We start from the raw sequence: 22,200 nt of genomic DNA, 5'->3' as shown, positions 1-22,200 counted from the left end.
AGTCGTGATTCAACAAAATAAATGTTTTGCTTGTAAACTGGCTCTAATACTTCGTCATACTTACGTTATACTCATGTATTGCACAAAGCTCCCCAAAAATACAGAAATACCCTTTTAAAATTAATAATAATATTAAATATTATTTAATAATTTGAACATTTTTTCTATGCCTTTATTATTTTTTTTCTATTTCTTTTTCTGGAGTTAACAATAATTGCATGTGTGGGATATATTATTTTTTTAATGTAAATTTCTTATTTTATTTTTTTTTTATTATTGCTCATTAGAGGTTTAAACCTGGTTCTAAAAATACCATCACGTTCAAAAATTAGATGCTTCTCTTATTGTTTTGCGTTCATAAATAAATTAAAAAAAAATCTACATTTCTGATTCCCTCAGAGTTTGTGTCTCTACTGCAAACCAGTAAGTTTTAAGGTCGTTTTTTTGTGTCATTCCCGATGATATAGGACCCCTTATATGTTCATTCAGTCAGCATAAAAACCTAAGTAACACCAGCGAGTTTGCTCCATCCCCCCTGAGGCCAGATGGGATGAAGAATCCTGAATCCATTCAACAAAAATGACACAGGTAGACACCTAAGCTGCTGCAGCTAAAACGCAAGCCAAGCAGGATCTTTCTGATCCCGCCAGCTCTCCTGGAGTCAAGCAAAACCTTTGAGCGTTAATCTGGAATAAAGACATGATGTCCAAGAGCTCGGAGGCGGGGGATGCTGGTTTGGAAGAAACAGAAATACTTTGTAGCCTGTCAGCTGCCAAAATAAAAATACTTTTTTGTTATTTTATTCTCACCTTAGACATTTCCTGACACAGGAATGCAAAAGATCGATGTTAAGAGTATTCAAATAAATCAGCAAGATTTAACATCATTATCTTCGACTCAGAGAGCAGAGAAACATGCTAGAGGGCTGCAGATGCTTGTCTAACACGTATATATGAGAGCGTAACTAAATCCTGTTCCTGATATTCATAATGTTAGATTTCCCTCATTTTAGCTTGCCAATAGATTTGCTTTCAGTAATGGCACCATTATCACAATGATGAGGACAGAGTTGGTTTTTCATTATCCAGATGAAAAAAAAGAATACAGTACTGCTTTTCCTCTCTGTCATCTCTTTTTCCATCAACCTTTTGACCCTAGTAACAGCATACAATGCAAAAGAGCAATTCTTCTGTACAGATAGTGGAGATTGAGTTCATCAGGCCATAAAAACATGCTTATTATGTACTTCACTGTAAAAAGTGAACCATTGAATCAATTAACAGAAGCTCTGTAAATTATCACATTGAAAAATAGTTTTTATCAAATTAAAATATTTAATTGATGGTTTACTCAACTCAAAACATACATTTGGTAAAAGCTAATATTTTTAAATTTTCAAATTACACATCTTTGTTGATTTAATGCTTTACTTATTACAGTATACATTTGCAAATACCCAACCAACCTTTCTGGAGCCGATGGCAAAAACACAAAAAAAATCTTTTAGCTATGAAATATTTGAGTGTAAATCAATGATCTAAATTCTAGTTATTTTTTCATCAGTTTCACTGACCATCCCAGTGACTGAATTATGTTCTGTCACACTACTTCATATGATAAATTTCCCCAAATATCCCATTTTTTTCTGTTACTAAAACTTAATTTGGCCCTGAGAGAGTTAATGAGATCAACAGCACAGACACGAGAAGTAAACTAATATCTCTTTTACCAATTTTGTTTGTTATTTGGGTCCTTGATGTCAATTTTATGCAAGAAATTAATTATTTAGCCATTAAAAAAAAAAAAGTAAAAATAATTTCTTTCTGTACACTTTAGTCACAAGCCTTAGAGGCAGCTCAAGACCATCAGTGCACCCAGCTTTTTTATTAACTTAGTACACAGTCATTTATTAATTAGCACACTTAATTTTATACACACAATTACAAACAGAAGACAAAAAATAACACTTTTTTTTTTTTTTAGCACAATTGAAAGCGTACCCTTTGATCCTATTGTAGCTGTCAAAACCTGTGAGAAAAACATTGATGCAATGGAGAGAAATCCCAGCAAAATGTAGTTTATTTCTTGTTTAGCTGGTGACAGTAAAAAGACCAAAATATGATTTTTTTTTTCATCACAGACTGGCTTCAGTACAGTGCACAGTTGCCACCAGTTACAACATTTTAAACATGCTGCTGTGAACAGGACGTCACTTACATGAAACAAAATGCATTCAATGGAAACCACTGTAAATAGAAAAATAAATAAATAAATAATAATAATAATAAATTCCCAACCAAAAAGTTACATTTAAAAATTTACACTAATTAACTAATGAAGGTTAAAAATATACAAACATGATTTTTTCTTATTTTAAAGAAATATCTTGCTTAATACTGTTAATCGTCTGGTAGATCGTTGAAACTCCAGCAGCCCACCACGTTCAAAAGCTTTTTCTCCACCCAGACATATAGATGGACAACAGAGTGAATGGAGGAGCTGCTGAAAAGGCGTTCAAGCGGTCATGGGGGTCATCGTTGCTTGATTTCAGTCTTTTTCTGTTTTTCAGTGGATCCTCCCAGTTTCTTCTGCCCTTTTCTTCCTGGTTAAGTGTGCAGCTGTTCTCACTTGACTTAATGGTTTTCTCTGTCTATAAGTACCCTCCTCTCTGTGTTTCAGCATTTTGGTTTTCTTTTAAGTGTTCTAATCATTTTTTTTGGATTTCTGACAAACTTATCATCTTGCATCTTGGCTCTTCATCATCCTCACACAAGCACTTGTGTGAGGGTGATGAAGGAAGGCCATGGTTCAAATCCCAGATGTGTTTCTGTGTTTCTCCCAGTGTTTTCTCCTCCACGGTCCAAAAACATGCTTCAGAGGCTGATTCTCTAGATTGCCTCTTGGTAGACATATGAGTGACCCTGCAACACTTTTGTCTAACAGTGACTGGGTTGGATCCTTAACCCTGTGACCCCAACAAGGATTCAGTTGGTTCTGAAGATGAATGCATAGATGGACATTAGAACTTGTCCAGTAACTTCTCAGTGGTTGAAGCCTTCATCCCTCCTTTTAGCAGATCGTCACCCCTCCTTCTGTCATGTTCTTCCTTACTCTGGTTGCTACAGAAGCCAGTTTCCTTTTTCCCTTCTGACTTGGAGGTAGCCCATGCTTCGGCCCTTGTGTCTTGATTCGTTCTGAGTTTTTTTGTCCCTACAATTAAAGTTCCAGCTCGTCAATATGCAAAGCATCTTTAAAAATGTGGCACCAAATAACACTACACCCAAAATAAAGGCACTGCAAACAACAAAAGTGCATGCAAACATAACAAACTATGATTTACAGTAGCTGCAAAAAATGACTGTGGCAATGAAGTGTAAAACATTCAATAAAGAACATGGAACCCTCTCATAGAAATGAGCCTGCTGCAGGCCTACTTGCTGTGAGGGGACAGTGAAGATGTTTCAATTGAACTGAGAAATAGAATGGTTTCTAAGTGCATTATGTTAGAGTTTTTATCTAATCCTTGTGTTGTCAGATTCTATGAAATCTGTATGAGACCTTCAGGATTCAGAGAACAAGCTGCCATGAAAGCAGTAAAAGCTGACAGAAGCAAAAGCCATTCAGAACTTGAGCCTGGGAGTGAAAAACTTTACCTTGAGAACAATATTTACACAACCTGTGATTGTTAAAACTCATGCTAGTGGAGGAATACCCCTAATTTGAGCTAAATTCTTCATAACATTTGAGTTTAGTGAAGTTTTATGCTCTAATCACTTTCAATCCAGACCTTTGGATTGTAATTTCTAATGAAAACTCTTCCCACCAGCAAAAAACAAGTGGAAATGTAATTAATTAAAAGAAAAGTGTTTGTAATAAAAAAAAAGTATAAAAATAAAATGTGTTTGAAAGCTCAGTTTGGCACTTTATAATGCCACCGTAATTGGATACAAGAAAAATCTGTAGTATTTATTTTCCTAAGCTTATGCTATAGATTTTCTGGAATAGTTTTTAACTGACAACATTTTTCTACAGGCCAAGAACAGCCGAAATCTAATGTCTTGTAAGAAAAATCCAAATGTCTTGTAGCAGCAATAAAAAAGAAACATGGATTAAAGCTCAGTTTGCTGCTTTCCTGGAGGCTCACTTGTCTGAGATATTTGGCGTTTTATCTTGGATACAAGTTCATCAGGCATGTGGGTTTGAGCTGAGGAAATACTCAGGATTGAAGGAAGGGGTTCATGAGTAAGTTGACTCCTGTGTGATGACTTGTTTATCTTCCTCAGAGAGGTAAAGACTTGCGCTCCTGGCTTTTTAATGCGCAAACACGTTGGCAGTCCAATGTGGGATTTGTAGTATATTAGCGGCACTCGGGGGCCAGCTCTAACAGTTATCTAACAGATATCATAAACAGGCCAAGCATAATTAAATCATAGTCTGTGTCTGACATTAAAAGGCATTAAAATGCCAAAATTAAAAAGAAAAACTTAAAATAGAAAGACAGCTTGATTTGATGAAGAATGACAACACTGAAGGTCTTTGGACAAAATAAACACCTTCCTCTGGTGGTCTTCTCACCAGTGGTAGCAACTCGTTTTAACAACAATTCGAATGAATCAATTCGAAAATGAACCAGCGTGTTGTCCACTGTGATGTTTCTACGTCATAGTAAAATAAACCTACCATGCCTCAATCTTTTTCAGTATTGATTTTGAAACAATATTTTAATGGTATTGATCAATCTGATTACATTCAGTTAATAACTTCCCCAAGACAGATCAATCTGGTTGGATTGTAGGAGTAGAAATCGATTGATTAGTCATTACATCCTTAGAATGTTTGCTTTCTTTCAAACTCATCTGGCTATAAAAAAAAAGGTAAATTCTCACGCAGTAGAGGGTCATTCGTCTGGTTTAAAACAGCTCCTGCAGACATGGTGTCCTCACTGATATCTTCCATCAGTTACTGCCATCCGAGTGGTTTGACCAGGTCACAAAGAAATAAAGACGACCAATCAATGGAGGCCTCCCTCTGAATGAACCCAGCACACTTTAGGGCATTACAGGAGGAAGTTACTGTGGAACTGTCATGATGTCATTGTCATGGCAGTGTTCAGTTTTTCAATCCCATGATTCCTCTGTCATTGCTCCACGCTGAGTAATGGTATTTCCATTCTGTGATGTTGAGCTGTGCCACACATTTTAAGAATGCTTGAGGCTGCAGTTTCCAAGCACCGTCTAGGGTCGGATTGCTGCATTTTTGGACCTCAGACCACTGATTGACCAGTTTCTGACATCACAGATGTGTTGGTGTGTTATATTTTAGAGAACAGTAACTGTAGATATTTTAAAATGGAAAAGGAAAAGAGCTGCCAGCAAACTTCACTGGCTCACTTCTTCCGAATTGGCTTTAAAACTAACCCAAATGTTATGATGTGTCACATCAAAAAAGGAGAAATTTTCTTGGAGTTTTGGGCCCTGCCAGCTTTCAGGTTGGATTCAAAGGTAAACAAAATTCAGCTGTAGCTGTTGCAGCATCTAACAGCATGTAGAGCAAAACTGTATCTGAAAAGAGGCCTAGGTGGTCAAAAAAGTTCTGGGTTTGATTTAGGGGCACAAAGAATCAAGGGTGAAGTAAGTGGGAAGCAAGAAGTAAAACTTTCAACAATGTCTCAACAAAGAAAGCTCTCCACCATTCCCCTAAAACTCAGAAGTGGTTACATTCACCACCATGATGGTTGAGAATGAGTTACATATGTTGACACACATACTGGTTCAATAGAACAGTATTTCAGGCATATGTATATCCCTGAGGCGGCTGTTATGCTATAATGACATAAAGGGATTTTTTTTTTTTTTTTGCAGCATTTTTTTCTGAACCTCTGCAGGGGACTCTGGTCTGATCGCAAGCAAATGAATGCTTCTGTTATTCTCGCTAATTACAAAGGACAGACAACTGAGAAAAAGACTTTACTGATAAGTGTCTTAATTTCACACCTGGTAAACTTGTGATTAGTTTACGCTGTTGTTGCGATCGTTTTTGTGTCAGCTTAATTGTGCTGCAAAAAAATATGTTGAAATTCAAAGTAGAAGTATTGCATTGTAAGTACTTGTATGTAAAGACTGGAGGAAACCAGGTTGATGAGAGACTGGTAGGCCTAATAACCCTAGAACATGACAGTTAGACTTGTTAAAGAATAGAATAATTTATTACAAAGGACTCAAGGTTCAAGTAACAACACTATAAAAACACAGAAATTCATACATAAAAATTACAGTAATTATACATTTAAAAATACTATAAACAATGGACATGAGAATCAAAGTAAAAACACATCTTACAAACTGAAAATCTGAAAGGCTTAAAAATGCCTCCATACCAGAACCTCCAGATTGGAGACTGAAATTAAAGACCCGGTCCAAAGAAAATGGTGTTTTTGGTATTTTTTGCACGTTCTTGTGGCATTTTTTTTTAAGATGGAGGACATAAAGCCTAGTCCAAATTCTTCCCTTCTCTGGTACCCTCCATTTTAAGGGGCATTTTTAGTGCAAGTGTGTCCGTTTTTTTTTTATTTTTTATTTTTTAATCTAACTCTTCAAGCCAAAGGGGTGCAAAGTCCTCCGTCGCGAGGTTAAACCGCATTGCACTAGAAGCGCTTTTCTTCAGGTGTGTGCGCTCTGAAGCTCAGAAGTTAACATTTTAAATGTAAGTAATGACTTTTTGTTGTTTTTTTAAAGTTATAAAACTGCTGTTATGTATATTTGAGCCCTGGAAGCTCTGCGCTTAAGCTAGCGGACTGGCGATTATTATTAGCGATGTCATCGAATGAAAGTGAGGTCTGAATTATGAGATACTATTGTTTCATAACTCTCCATTTGGAGGGCTAAGTGAAGATGGAGGGAAGAATTCAGATTGGGCCTAAAAAAAACAAAGTTTTAAAATGCATTTCTGAATATTTCTTTATTTGAATCGTTGTGAATCAGGACCAGACAAAAAAATGCCTTTGGAAAAAGCTTGTAGCTGAGACAGAGATGCTACATCTGGACAGCCACACGGTTCCTCTTCTGCTGCATCCGCTTGTAGATGAATAGGCTTGTCTGTCTGTCTGTCTTATGCATACAGAAAAGTGAAGGACAGACAAAGGTGAGACATAAATATTTTACCATGTTTGAGTGCACCTGTACGAGAAATTTTGTTGTCCCTTTTTCCCCCACTTGTATGCCTTTATGTTTTTATCCAGTATGCAGTCAAGCATGTGTGACCAAAATATATAATGGTGACAGAGCACCTACAACATCCTGGAGGCAGGACGTGGGTGGTGTGACACGGAGGGGGAAGAAGCAGTGGGAATGACGGCAGGAGGCAGGGGGTTATAAGGGTACTTGGATTAGTGACAGTCGGGGGCTCTTTCCCGGGAGAGAGGCCATTACCGGTAGAACGGAGGGAGAACATGTTGGAGAGGCCTGACACAGAGCTTATTGGCAATCTGTTAGCAAGGCCACTGGCAGGACGGAGAATCGTGGGTCCAGGGACCTAGCAGTGCCTGCAAATAAAGAAAAAATCCACTCTCTTCAGGATTCCTGGCAAGAAAAGAGATATATGTGGCGTAGGTGCCAAGGGGTCAACCCTTGACAAGGCGGAAGAGAGGACAGTGGGGCTTAATATATAGTGTCTTCTTGTCACTGTGAAAGTGGGTTGGTAGTGTCCCTCCACAAGGATTAGTATTTGAATGAACTTTGGCAGAAGAGATGCTGACAGATTGATTTAGGCTCTTAAACAGACTAAACTTAAACATGCTTTTAAGACACTTTTTAAAGAATTACTTATAAAGGGATTTGCTGATGAAATTAAGTGTTATTTGGTTTTCCGTAATTTCCGTTATTTCTTTATGTTATGGTTGTGAATCATGACATTTTGCTCCCTCATTTTTTATGTTCAAAATGATTATTCACAAATGTAAACAAAAATTAACTATGGTTTAAGTACTAGAAAATTTTAAGAAATTAACTCAGTGGAAGTAAAACCACAGAGCTGCACACAGCAATCTGAAGAACAACGAAGGTGAAATAATGTAAGTGGGTGATTCAGTTCACCAAATGATTTCTGATTCATTGTTTTGAGCTCACAATACTTCATCCATTCATTCTAAAAGTGTAGTCAGGTTAAGGGTGGCTGTTTCTCAGTGGGTAGATCATAGCTCTGCCAGAAAGCTGGTAGTGTTATAATTCCCACTCTTGACACCTTTTTGTGGCCTAGTTCCACCTCCCTGCTCAACAAGAAACCTGTAAATTGCTTTAAATAAAAGCAAATTTTAACTGTTCGATACTTAAAAGACATTTTTTTGGGCTCAAATTAACGTGTATACAATTCTATTTAAAGCTACTAAATTTTCAAGCTTTTGTGAAGAAAAATGTTACATATCCGTATCCATATATCAATAAATATAATTGTTGGGATTAACTGTATTTGTTTTTCATTCAAATACTACTGTAGGGAGCAAAGACGATGAGAAGTTGCCCCTTTAAAGACCCACTAGTTGATTTATTCTTCACTTTGTATTATATCGAGTCAGAGTGAAGTTGAACAAAGGTGTGAGTGTTCAGCACCAAAACAATGCCTTTTTTATATTTGAATAGAATAATTTTATGACAGACTCAAGGTCCAAACAACAAGACCGTAAAAAACAAACAGAAACTCATGCATAAAAGGTACAGTAATTATACATATACTAAAAAAACGATGGACAAAAGAATCAAGAATAAAAACACATTAAAAACTGAAAGAGTTAGAGTCAGTGAGACCAAAACTTTATATTTGGTGAAAAATAGTTCCTTTGTTTCATTCCTTTGTTGATTTAATCTTGTTTTAATGTGTCACTCTTTCTAGGTTGTTATTTTTCTAATTAGGTGCAGGCGTTTTCATTTGATTAATTATCTAGGGAGCCGTCACTATGTCACTGGTGTTGGAGTGTCTGTTGTTACTTATGTCATGTTAAGTCCTGTGATTAAAACCTCTTGTGGAGACTTACCTTCCTTCGTTTGGTGTTTGCCATTACACTTTAAGGTTGTATAATCCTTTAAAAATAATAAACTAATCAGTAAAAATACAGCTCATTATTGGTTTTATTCTTAGATGACCCAGCAGTTTTTGATAAAAATATTCTCCATCAAAATGTTAGCATTCCAACTTTGGTTGAAGTTTTATTTCTTGTATAATTTCATCAAACACTACCAGGATATGACACACACTACCCCTGACAGTGAATTTGTCACTGTCATACATGATTGTGTGTGTCACATTTCACCATTAGACTAGGATACGAACTCCACATTCAGTCTGAATGCTAAAATCTCCATATGATTATCTAAAACTGACATTTGAATCTAGCAATTAAATTGTCACACAGTGTTTTTTGCCTTGTGTATTTATAAATGGTGTTGAGGAAGTAGCAGTAAGAACTGCTATGGGTGGGTGCCACAACATTGTGAAGAGTAGGAAATTGGAAAAACAGCCAGAAGTTAGCAGAAGCGCGATAAAATCTTTCATATCCATTCAAAACAGGGGCATTATTTCTGCCTATTTTACAGTCTGATATGCCGTCTAATACTGCGCTGCTCTGTGCATCAGCCATATCATTGTCTCCAGCAAGTGTGTGATTTCACTTTCCTCGAAAAAAATTAATGACGTCCAAAGGGAAGATGAGGAACATCAATCAACAGCTGAGGTGACAGGCGACCCTAAAGGTGAATTAACTGCACTTATTTGAAATGATGTCATATTAACTGTAATGTCTGCTGAAAATCCGCCTTCAACCTCCCTAAAGAGGGCAGGTTCTCTCTCAAGCACGATCTCAGAAAACGAAGGTTTCCCAGAGAATTATTGATTCTGTCTCATAAGCCAATTTTTCAAAGACCTTACTCCATGGGGAGGGAAGAAAAACACAAACCCACACCTCCGACAAGGAGTAATTCTTCCCTCTAATAGATGAGGAGGGAGCTTGTTTTTATTCGGAGTGGGCTTGGTCTTGTTAGTCCAGTCAGCAGGTGTTTTGTCATTGTCATATAAGCAGCAAGATGTAATTGTTGAGACGGCGCCCCCGCGAGCCACCTTGTGGGGCGCAAATGACATTTTCATAACCTTAGGACCTTAATCAAAAGCAATAAGGTGGAGCTCACCTACAGACTGAGTTTAAGCAGATCCAGCGGGTGCGCGCTGACACAGCTGTGGAGACCCAACACCACTGAGCTGTATTGGATTATGTCAATTGTACATGATTTAGCAGGAGTTTTTTCTTACCCCGGGGTTATTAAAAAAAAAAAAAAAAGAAAAATGAAATCAGATTAAAAGCACCAAGAACTGAGGTTTTGTCCAACTGTTTTGTCAGCCTTTCATAAATCAAGTTGTTTCATGAACAGTCTATAAAATCTGATGGCATGGAGGTCAAACCATATCCATTGATACATGCTTATTTATTGCCATTTCAGTGTTTTATAAATTACATTAAAACTTGATTTCCAGTTTTTATATTTATGGAAACATGTAAAACTTGCTTCACAGGTTATATGGTGACTCCCTGAGGTGTGAATATGACCTTGTGGCCTTGTGTTAGACTCTGAGACTGGAGGGTCGTCGGTTCAGATCCAGGCCGAGCCATACCAAAGACTCAAAAGATGGGACCATGCTTGGCACTCAGCATGAAGGTGTTTGATTGTTGGGTTAAACAACCAAAAGGTTCTCGAGTGCGGCTGTGTCTGCAGCTCACCGCTTCCCCAGGGGATGGGTCAAATCTAGAAGAAAAATTGATTGCCATTTTTATTGCACTGGTAATGTTAGGTTGGGGGGGTGAGGGGCTGTAAGCTAGCGGGAGAAAGTGTAAGTACCTGGGTTATGGGATGTGGGGGCGGGTTTATTCCATGCCAACAGTCCCACCCACAACTCAGAAGTAAATGTCTAATGAACTACTGTCAATTTTCAAAAATGATGTCCTAGAAAACAACAGAGGGTGTTCAATCTCGGCAAAAAAAAACAGCATAATTATTATTGAAAGACCACCAAAAATGCTTTAAAATAGATTTTAAAAAAAAAGTGATCAGAGTGGGACTTTGACCTAAAAAAAGGAAAATTTCAGGAAAATATACGAAACTTTCAATGTAGCTGCAAAACAATTTCTGGTTTGGAAAGTTTTTGGTTTGTTATCCATTTAAAAGTATATTACAATAATGTCACTCATATTCCTCCTTTTAATCGCACATAAACTATGTACCCTCGTTTACAGCTGTCAAGTTTTGATCTTAAAAAGGAAAGGAACATTTTCTTTCCCAACCAAACTCCAGCATGCTTCACATTGTAAGACAGATTTAGAAATGTCCACTTGTCAACTATTTACAAAACACAACTACTGTGTGATTTGACTCTGAGCTTTGTTGACATTGAAATGTTGCACTTTTTCAGGAAAGTAAATATGTTTTTCCATTTAAAAAATAAGATATCTACACTTTTTTTTGACAGGAAAGCCTTCTCCTTTGTCGCACTCATCCATCACTTTCCTGTTTTCCCAGGTTTATTCCCACTGTTGACTCTGTCCTTCCCAGTGACAATTCAGTTTGTAGGGCAGAAGTAGTATTTTTTTTTTTTGCTAAAATACAATAAATTTACAAAATAAAACAGGAAGGTGGAAAAGTGTTTGTTTTATTACAGACCTAATAGATAGATATTTACACTTTATTCTTATCAGACTTTAGACATTTAAACATTCAAGGATTTTTGAAGTAGATCAGCTTCATTTTGAGTTAAATTTCAAAACCAGACTAAAACTAAAACCTCTAACCTGTGGTCTTCTTGGCCTACTATAGTTTGAGATTTCCTGTCATCAGAGGCTCTAACTGTCCTGCAGAAAAAGCATACCTGATTAATATAAGCTCTATTAAGAATGAGAAAACATACAATTCAAACACAACATTAACCTTAAGACTTTGTTTATTGAACATTTTAAAGATTACAGAGAACATTTTTTAATTAAAGATGAATAACCTGTAATAATTCCACATATTAAATAAATAGTGTGGGTGAAATATTGTACAACACTTTCTAATTTACACCTTGTCTCTAGAAAATGTGCTTAATTAACAATTGTAAACACTTTATGACTAATATTAGTTCACAGCCTCTGACAGAATGACTTTCACACTTGATAAATGCTTGTGCAACTCATTATATGCTATGTGAAGTGGAATATATTACAAAAATAAAATAAACTAATTTGATGCTTGTGAATGCAATCCAATTAGCCTCCTCAGGGCTTTTAATATTTACAGCAGGGGAGAAATAGCATGATTCCACAGTAAACTGCACCGATAAAAGTCAGACGGAGGGCAAAAACTCGAGAGCTATGCATAGTATTTGTCTTGATATAACTTATGTTGAAGGAAAAAAAAAGATGTACTTTAGACTATTAAAGAGATGAAATAGTATCATAATTACATAATGCCTTATCAGTGCATACTTTTACAAGCTGAACTGGGATATTAAACTCACAATGGGCTTCTTAAGTAAAGTTGAGTTTTAGTGAATGTGGTTTTGGTCTCTCCCTAATAAACCTTTAATTCCTCTTTTTGTTGCTCATTCCTCCTCTTTCATCCGCTTCTCTTCATCATTTTGTCTGGAAAAAAAAAAATCGACACCCCAGTTCTCATTTTGTGAGAAATTTATGAGTGGAAGGATGGTTGTACTTTTTTCTGGCTTCTCAGTAGTCCTTTTCACACTTGTCTGTGTACCCATACCAAGGTCAAATTGAGTGTATATTTTATAAAGATGGATCACTCTAGCAAAACTCCTGTATTCAGACCTGGCCAGCACTCTGCATGCCAAGATGCTTGCTGGCCTCACCCAGCCTCAGGACAGCCATTTCTCATTGTGTATTTTTCTCTTTGTGTGTGCAGATGCCACATTGACAACAATGCACATAACATAAAAAGCTGATTTATGCTTTGAGCCCGCTAAATCCACATTTTTCTGCAAAACACCTTATATAGGAATAAATACAAATAGTAATAAATAATGTTGATCAATAGTCATGGGGTTTTCATGACAGATCGTGAAAGTATTTGTTGAAAAAACAAAACTTATAGCTCCATTTTAGTTTCTCAATCCATCCATGTTGCTACGTGACTATGATACCCTTCTGCATGCTGTTCTGAGATGACGGTGAGTTCCCTTTACTTGATAGTGTTCATTAGTAATGTGTCAAAAAATGACAATGACACATACAGTACATATTCACACTCCTCTTTTTATGGACAGATGATGATGATCATCCACTGAGTCACTTTGAAGAGATCACTAGAGACTGAAACCCATTTTTATTTTTTTCATTTTTACTTCTCTTCTGTGATGGCCAAAGGCACGGAAACACATCAATGGGGTAAGAACTTACTTAAATGTTTTAGAGTACCTGGATGATGAATGTTACTGTACATATATTCATACACTGTTGTGATTGTGCAATAAAACATTGGCTTATCATGATTTGGGCCATGATTAATGATACTCCCATTGTTTGAACATGTGTAGGGTTGAACATCTATCCATCCATCTTCTTTCACTCATCCAGAACCGAGTCACGGGGACAACAGTCTAAGCAAAGATGCCTGGACTTCCCTCTCCCTGGTCACTTCCTCCATCTGGGGGGACCTTGAGGTGTTCCCAGGCCAGCCGAGAGACATAGTCTCCAAGCTTCTCACCCCATCTCAGCCATTTCAGCTGCTTATAGTTGGGATCTCATTCTTCAGGTCATGACCCAGAGCTTGTGACCATGAGTACTAAAATGAAGATCGACCGGTGGATGGTCGAACAAAGTGTAAAGGGTTGAACAACATCTCGTTACTCTGTAGTAAGAAGAAAGCTGAGCTAATATTTAGTGCAATCAGTTCCCCCATTAACCCCACATAGTTCAAGGCCTTTTGGTTGAGGCTTTAACGGTTCCTGGACATGGTTAACCTTGGCTCTCCACTCCCTCAAGGGATGTGTAAAATGCAAACAACAAATTTCAAAAACTTTGGTACGCGACATCCAATGAGATTTTAAATGGTGTCAGCTCAAAATTATAGCAAACACAAAAAAAAAAAAAAAAACACCATCTCCTAATTCTGTATTTACCTGTGGAACAGTTTTCCCATTTAACACCATGCAGAATATTTTTGTGGTGAGATGGCAAATATATTTAAATTAGGCTGCAAAAATTTGAATTATAGTCCTTTTGGGAACTTTTGAACTAGTTGTTTGTTGCAAGTTTAATTATAGCCTCCACACACATAGATTCTTAAAATGTGTTTTCACAGAAGGATGCCATTTGGCAATTCTTTTCAGAAGTGAAACTCTGAGCTGTTCTATTTTTTTATCCTATTAAGGTACCCTATTATCAGAAATTAATTATAGAGTCAACCCTTCTGAGCAGGTTTCACCTTCTTCCTCCTTCTCCTGTCATCTTTAGATAATTCACCTGGCAGCCAAGTGTCAGAGACCCTCGGTTGAATAATGGCTAATGAAGCATGTAACCTGCATTTCTCCTGCCTCCACTTCCTGCCCCTGGTGGCATGTGCTGCTCCCCTGTGCTCTTCATTCCACATAGTATCAAGGGCAGCTGCACAGGGGGACCGTTTAGTGCCTTTTGTCTGTCTCAACCGTTCTTTCGAATCACTCTAACCTACTGTGGATACTGTATAAAGTACTGTTTACTGGTAATACAGATCACTCATTTTTCAGATGCCAAAGAATCAGGAAATTAATGAAACAGATTAATTAATTTTGTGTTATATTTAAATATAAATATCAGTTTACACTGGCTATTCCAATTAAAATAGTTGGAATATTACAGGTAATTAAAGTGATTATTAGTCTGGAGATAACACATCACTGTTACCTTCCGTATTATGTGTCTAAGTCACATATCATTCATAAGTGTTTATATTTTATCTAAAATGGCCCGACAAACAAAAGTAGGTTACACAAAAAAAAGATCAATTGAAAACAAGTTGTTTAAGACAGGTAAGGACATGCAGTACACCTCTGAGTATCTGGGTTAGAAGAGCACAACAGTTTTGCTGGCTATTAGGAAGCATTTTCAGTCAGCGATTGTGAGGTAATAAGCCCTTTTTAGACATGACCAACATGCGGTACAATGGTGAAAAAGTACAGAAAAGAAAAAGGCAGAACAAAACAGTAAAACATTTTACAGCCAGCTGTGAAAAGCTTCCGGATATTCAAAGTATGCTGTGATTTGCTGATTAAATTGGTCATTAAAGTATTAACTATTGATCATTGAAACAAAAATGGACCTTTAAGACTTTTTTCCATTTTGTATGAAGCTTGTATAAACTACTGAACCTGAAAATGTGTAAAAGACAGTTCATGCTAATGGAAAATAAACAATAACCATCCCCAACAAACGATAATTACAAGACCTTCTTCCAAAATGTAAAAAAGAACAGAAAAACGTTTTTTTTTTGTTCAAAATAACACTTCTCTTTTTCATTTTGACAAATATTTACCTCTGACATGTATTTAACTCCTTTGAAGCTAAATAAACGTCTACATAATTTAAAGGTACATTTGAGAAAATACTTCAATGAATAATTCTGTATAACGGTCACATTCATCATCAGCACACTGTTTGACATTTATCACTTTTCTCCTATGAAAACAGTTTATTACAGGTTTTTCTGCTCTACACTGCGTGGCTTCTTGGAGGGCTTTCATGTTGTGTTTTATGGGAATAAAAAGTACAACTGGCCAACAGCTCTTCAAATTAGTGAGGCATTTCCTTTAATTAAAAAGAATCTGCAGCACAAGACGAGGTTAGAGAGCACGCATTTGCTGTAAACATACTGAAGAACGCTTGTGTTCAGTTTTCTGTTTAAGCGTGACCAAATGACCCTGACTTTATTTACTTTCTATTTTAGCTTCAAGAGCCAAAGTCAGACTTAGTTATTTCAATTAAACATGGAATTACCAGACTATGAAAAAACCTTCTATTATTCTTTAACTTAATTACTTCTGAGTGACCACTGAAACCCTCAGGGTGTGGATGCAGTTCCACATCTGTGGGAGCTTTGGGCCACGGCCTCATAAGGACGCATTGATTTAGTAAGTTCATGTGAAGAGAATTGTCAGACAGTTTTTCTGAAGAGCTGTGGAACAATGTAATTATTCCGTCAAATCTTGTTTTAAATACAGATCTCAGAGGGATGCTGGCATGGGTTAGCTGTTGGGGTCTTGTGAATGTGCAGTGCAGTGTTTTTGAAGTGAAGGGTGTACAGTACTCCACATGCTGATGCAGAGTTCAGCAACCTCAAGGTAACAAAGCTCTTTTGTTCCACTGATGCACAGGTTGTTTGTGACCATGTAGATACTTTTGATTCTTCGAGGCTCATGAAAGCTACTGGATTAGGACATTTACCATAAGGTAAAAGTGATTGTCCTATAAACTTTATCATGATAAACTTTTAAAGCCTAAATCATACTTTAAAAATGTTAAATATTTTTGGGGATTTGTACAATTACAATATTTTTAAAGGAAGCAAAACATCAAGGATTATACCGTTATTTAGATTTTGGAGGAATTGAGACAAAAATAAAACTATACAACTCAATTTTATTTATATTGCACCTTTAATAAGGCAAACAGTTAAGACAAAGTGTTGAACACAAAACATAAAAGACAAAGACACTAAAACAAGGTAAATACTAAAAAATATAAGACAAAAAAAATCAATTGAAAATCAATGAAATAGCAATAAAACGGCAGGAGTCTCATGTTGTGTTAAAAGCCAGGACTAAAAAGTGAGACGGGTTTTAAAAGTGGACAGTGACAATGCCTCTCTGATCTACAACGGCAAAATATTCCAGAGCTTGGACCACAGACAGCAAAGGCTCTATCCCCTCTGAGCTTCCGCCTGGAGCTTGGTGTCTCTGATCTGAGGCACTGAGCCGGTGAAAAAGAAGAAAACAGCTGAGAGAGGTAAAGCGGGGAAAGACCATGTAAGGCTTAAAAACAAAAGAATCTTTAAACGAACTCTAAAATGTACAGGCAGCCCGTGGAGCGATGCTAAAATTGGCGTAATATGGTCTCTCTTATGTCCTCCAATCAAGAAACGCGCAGCTGCATTTTGAACACGTTGAAGACGTAAGAGAGTTGGTTGGCTAAGAGAGACAAAGAGAGTGCAAGTAATCCAGCCGAGATGTGACAAAGGTGTGGATTACTTTCTCAAAAGGTGCCGGTGATAAATACGGTTTCATCTTGGAATGTTTCCGAAGATTAGAATCAAGTTTTAAATCACAGTCCAATTTAAAACCCAAGTTAGAAACTTTTGACTTAAAAAGTTGGTCAAAAACCCAGATCAACTGGGGACAGTTCAAACTTAATACAGGTACAAAAATATATCAAACTTACCAGTTGGTTATTAGTCACAAAATGACTGGAAAATATAAATACAAACACATACATTCACATAATTATAATACTCTAAATCCTAAAAAGCTCCGTTAACTCTTATACATTGAGAACATGACACAATAAAACCTTTAAGTATCAAGTTTGTCAAAAAGGAGTTTAATTATAACAAAACTTTGAATATTTACATTATGAAAGCGACAAATGTTTTTTATTTTATTTACACAATTCTTCACATTTAACATTAACTACACAATTATGCTAAACATCTTCATCTTCAAACTTTCCTTGATTCCTATATATTCCTGATCCAAACATGACAGTTTGGAAGAAAAAAAAACAAAACTGTTTATTATTCAGTTATTCATCAAACAAATCGTAAATATTCAGCAGTTTTCAAATCAGGTAACATGTCTGAAAAATAAAAATCTTTTTTTTTGTCAAAATGATCTTAAAATTGTGTTTATTTGATCTTACATAAACCATCTTTTTTAACTTTGTCTTTTTCTCAATAACTTCCTGAAACTAAAACAAAAATATCTTCACACTCCAATAAAAAAGTAACATATCTAGTGTGTTCTTATCATAGCCGTGTTCTGTGGATCAACTTCCCTAAACTCCAAGAGGAGCTTTAGAGGAATATACATCATTAGGTATTCATTCCTTTACTCTCGTTCAATCTCAATTTTACTTTTCCTTTCTGTCTCAGACTCTTTGCCTCCCATGCATGAATATCTTTCCACATGAGTAAACACGCTGTCATTCACTGCAAACACAGTCTGGGTGGAGATAAATAAATAAACTGGGCACATATATGCCTCATTTCATATGCCATTTCCATTTCATCATGCATCACTTTTCTTGCCTGTATGGTTGGCTTTCAATTAAACTTTATTATCTGCTGGTATGCATATGGAGTTCTGCACACCTAAACTGGCCTGTGGTGCAACCTTTAATCTAAAGCACAAAAAAGGCAATTATTCAGAAGGAATCGCTATTGTGGAAAGAAAATGGGATGAGTGCAGACTTTATGAATTATTGTTTAATTAAAGTAATGACTTTAAGGTTTAAATTTGCAAATGAGAAGAGTATAAGTAAAGCTGTAAGACAATATAGCTTTTGATTAGAAGACATTTCTATATATGTCATCATAAAATCTTTAATAAGAACATTTGTGGTTCATCTCTGAATGTTAAATTTTAATACATACTATGACTGTCCCAGCTGTTTGGGTTTCCTCAGGCAAAAAAAGGCTATGTGTGCCTTATTGCATTTGTATAAATCAATATACAAGTAAAAAGGAAATGTAAACAAAAATAATGACAGATAAAGGCCAGATTTTCATAATTAGTGATCCATTTTGAGAGATTTTTTTTCTAGTATGAGAGCAGATAATATTTGAGTTCCCAGATTCTTTTCTTATCAGTCCAAGCGTCAGTGATGGATATATTCCAGCGAGTTCAATCTTAAAGGCCATATTTTCAAATTCAAGATAACATCTAGTCCACCAGAATGAGCAGACCTGTTTGACCAGACATGTGTTGGCAGGTCAACTTGTTACAGGCAGGGTACATGATAACAGGTTCAAAGGCTGGAGAGTTAAGCACACAATCTGAAACAATCTGAGAGCCGAGTTGGAATGGGAAAGGCACAGATGCAGAGGAGTTACACAGTCAATGTTGAGTCATTACTGGGGAAACTCCAAGAACCAAGCACAATAGATTAAAACAAGCAAACCTGGATTAACATGAAAATGTGTGATGCTGATCTGAGGTCTAACTGATAAGTTTGCAAAAACTGGAATAAAAAAGGCTTGTAAGTGTGTGGGGGAACCTGCTTGGGTCACCACCTCCAAGGTTAGGAAGATCTAGAGTAGGGCTGCACAAGGAGGGTTTATGAGATCTACCCTTCTTTTTGTGTTTAGCTCTATGTGCGCTGCTACTGTGGATTACTTGAATCAAGTGTGTTGAGTCATTTAGAATGTGACACTCAGCAAATAACCACCAAACAGGATAGGGAGAGCTGAAACAGATGCTGAGCCACATCTGGAGGACCAGGATTAGGCAGCCCTCACCTAGACTTTTCTAGATTGTTTTTCTCACTTTTGAGAAATATGGATCTAATTTGTTGGACTGCAAATGAGTTTGACCAAATCTTCTCCACCATGAGAAGTAGATTTTCCCAGGAGATACATTTGCAGCTGGATATGTGAATGGCCCATGGGCTCTTCCAACTTTAATGGATGAATGATCTCCTGCTTTTTGCTGATTGGAACTGGTGGATCCTGGACATATCAGAACCTGGTGAAGCCGCTTGCAGCAAAAGGCGGCCTGGGAGTGCTTTTCAATGGAACACTAAGGGCCCTACAGACTCAGACTGATAAACTGAATGGATTGGAGACCGAGTTTGGTGCTCTTTTTGCCCGCGTGTATCGTATCGAAGTCTCCTTTGGGAAGATGGAAATCATCACGGAGGAAGCCATGAAAATTGACCTGGTTTAGAGGCTATTCCACCACAAAGCAGTTCCTGTGGACATTGAGCGGGCAGACAGAAGCAGTCTCTGCCTGTGCTTAGGCAATCATCTCTAGGCCTTCCAGGCCAAGGGCACACTCCCTCGGCCGAACCAAAACAAATCCACTGAAAGTGTGATAAGCAGAGCCAGTTGTCATGGAAACCTTCATTCCACCCTTCTCTATAACTCCTTCCTTAGATTTCAATGCCTTGGTGACTCTCTTACTAGGGTCCGTCTAGTAGAGCGCTGTGTGATGACGCATGGCCACAACAAGGCCTGGTGTGTAGAGGTCTGTTTGTGTGGTCCTTTCGTCTTTGTGAATCAATGCTGCTTAAATGTTGATGTATTTTTGCTTGTACTTCAATCCATGCCGTTCTACTGTGACACAGATTGAAGATGCTTGATTTTTGACACCATATCCTTGTACTCCCCCATGTCTTCAGGGCAATTAGAACATCAGAATTGCTGCCCACCTTTGGTCAACTTGTCTTTGGATGCATTGCCCTACGACCACCAGTTTCCCTTGGAATTAATAAAGTATATATTTATCTATCTAAACTCCTTTTAGCCCCATCTGCTCACATCATTTATTGGTTTGCAATGTGTTTATTTATAGTCATTTTATTATTGGCTGTCTTGGCAAAATGTGACATCCCTGAACCTCTCCAAAAAATGGACACACAGGTCACTTGAATGGTCACACCCTCATTTAAGTGGAATTTTGATCTCAAATAAAACATAAAGTATGTTATTCTGTTGAGTTGATCCAATCCAAAGTTGTGGTCACTCACTATACTGATGTAGCTTTAGTTAACTTCGTTTTCAAACCACCCTCAAGGAGGAAGTGAAAGTGACTTTCCCTTTGACTTTCCCTGCCTCTGCTTGCTTCCCTATAGTTGAAAGAGTAGCAGTGCACAGATGTGAGAGTCTTTATGGTTTTAGACCCTTGGTGAAAGTCTGAAGGGCCATGTCCTCTTAAGTGTCAGCACTTAAGAAAATGTCAGACTATGTAATGTTAACACGAAAGCGAAACGGCTGAAACATGTAGTACCTCTACTGTAGGCTGGTTGCATACCTTTCAATGCCCTAAATTTTAATACTATTCATATGCTTTATGTAAATCAAGTGTTTACACATGTTAGATCCCCAAATTAGTGAATAAATGATGACACTATTGTTTGCCACCATTTTTATGTCATTTTATTTTGATCTTGCATTCGCTAGTTTAGTAATACAGAGTGCAGACATCTCGGTATACCTCTTCATAGCCCATCCTAAAACAACAGCACAACACGTATGACTGGCACAATAAATCAGTTGACATGCTATGTAAAATGACTGATACAGTCAAGAGGGGACAAAAACACAAGTGGAACAACCATAGTCATGCAACAGCATGCATTTTGAAACATTTACACACTCAAGGCTGTTTACAGGCACTCTGGCATGTCACAGGGAATTACAGGGTAACCATCCCAGTACATCCCTTCAGGGCTTGCCACTGCTAATCAGTCAATTCTATTTGACCCTGTCATGCCCAGCTCCTGTTCTCACCTGAGTCCTCTTTTAACACATTCTCATCCGCTCCCTGGCAGCGTTTTTCTTTTCATCCATCAATCAAAGCCATACTTACATCCTATCTTAACTAAATTCCCACTACTCCTTCAAAAATCTGGTTTAATCACTTACTTTTGCTTTTACAAATACCTATGCTTCTGTTGGTACTTTTAGTTGCTCAGGGCGGATTTTATTTTACACCTACTGGAATTATCACATCTACTATTTCTTGGGTTTTCTTTTTTAGACAATTTGTGACCACAACTTCCATCTCTTCTGCTGTTTCCAACCCTTCACATAAATTGGCTTAAATAATCTGTCCTTAAAAGGATTTCGTTTTCTTTTGCACTATTTTTTTCTATTTTTTTATGTTTCTGCCCTTTTTTCAACCACCAGTTCATCATAAAATTCTATTTTTCTTCTTGGTGAGACATCATGTGTCCTCTTACCTGTCTCCTTAATCACTTTTTTACTGTTTAAATCAGGGGTGACCAAACTTTTTTCGTTTAAAGGGCTAAATACAATATTTTTTGCATATCATGAAATTAAAGGAGAAAATAAAGAATATTGTTTAATTTATTATTTTGATTCTATATTCATCGAGGTAACACACTGAAACCTTTAACAGCAACATTTAGTCATTAGTTGTTGCAAAACAAACTGGACAGGGTGGAGATTTTGTCCTTTG

Source organism: Oryzias melastigma, linkage group LG9 (assembly GCF_002922805.2).
Source record: "Oryzias melastigma strain HK-1 linkage group LG9, ASM292280v2, whole genome shotgun sequence".
Taxonomy (NCBI): Eukaryota; Metazoa; Chordata; class Actinopteri; order Beloniformes; family Adrianichthyidae; genus Oryzias; species Oryzias melastigma.
Note: the sequence above shows the minus strand (reverse complement) of the source record.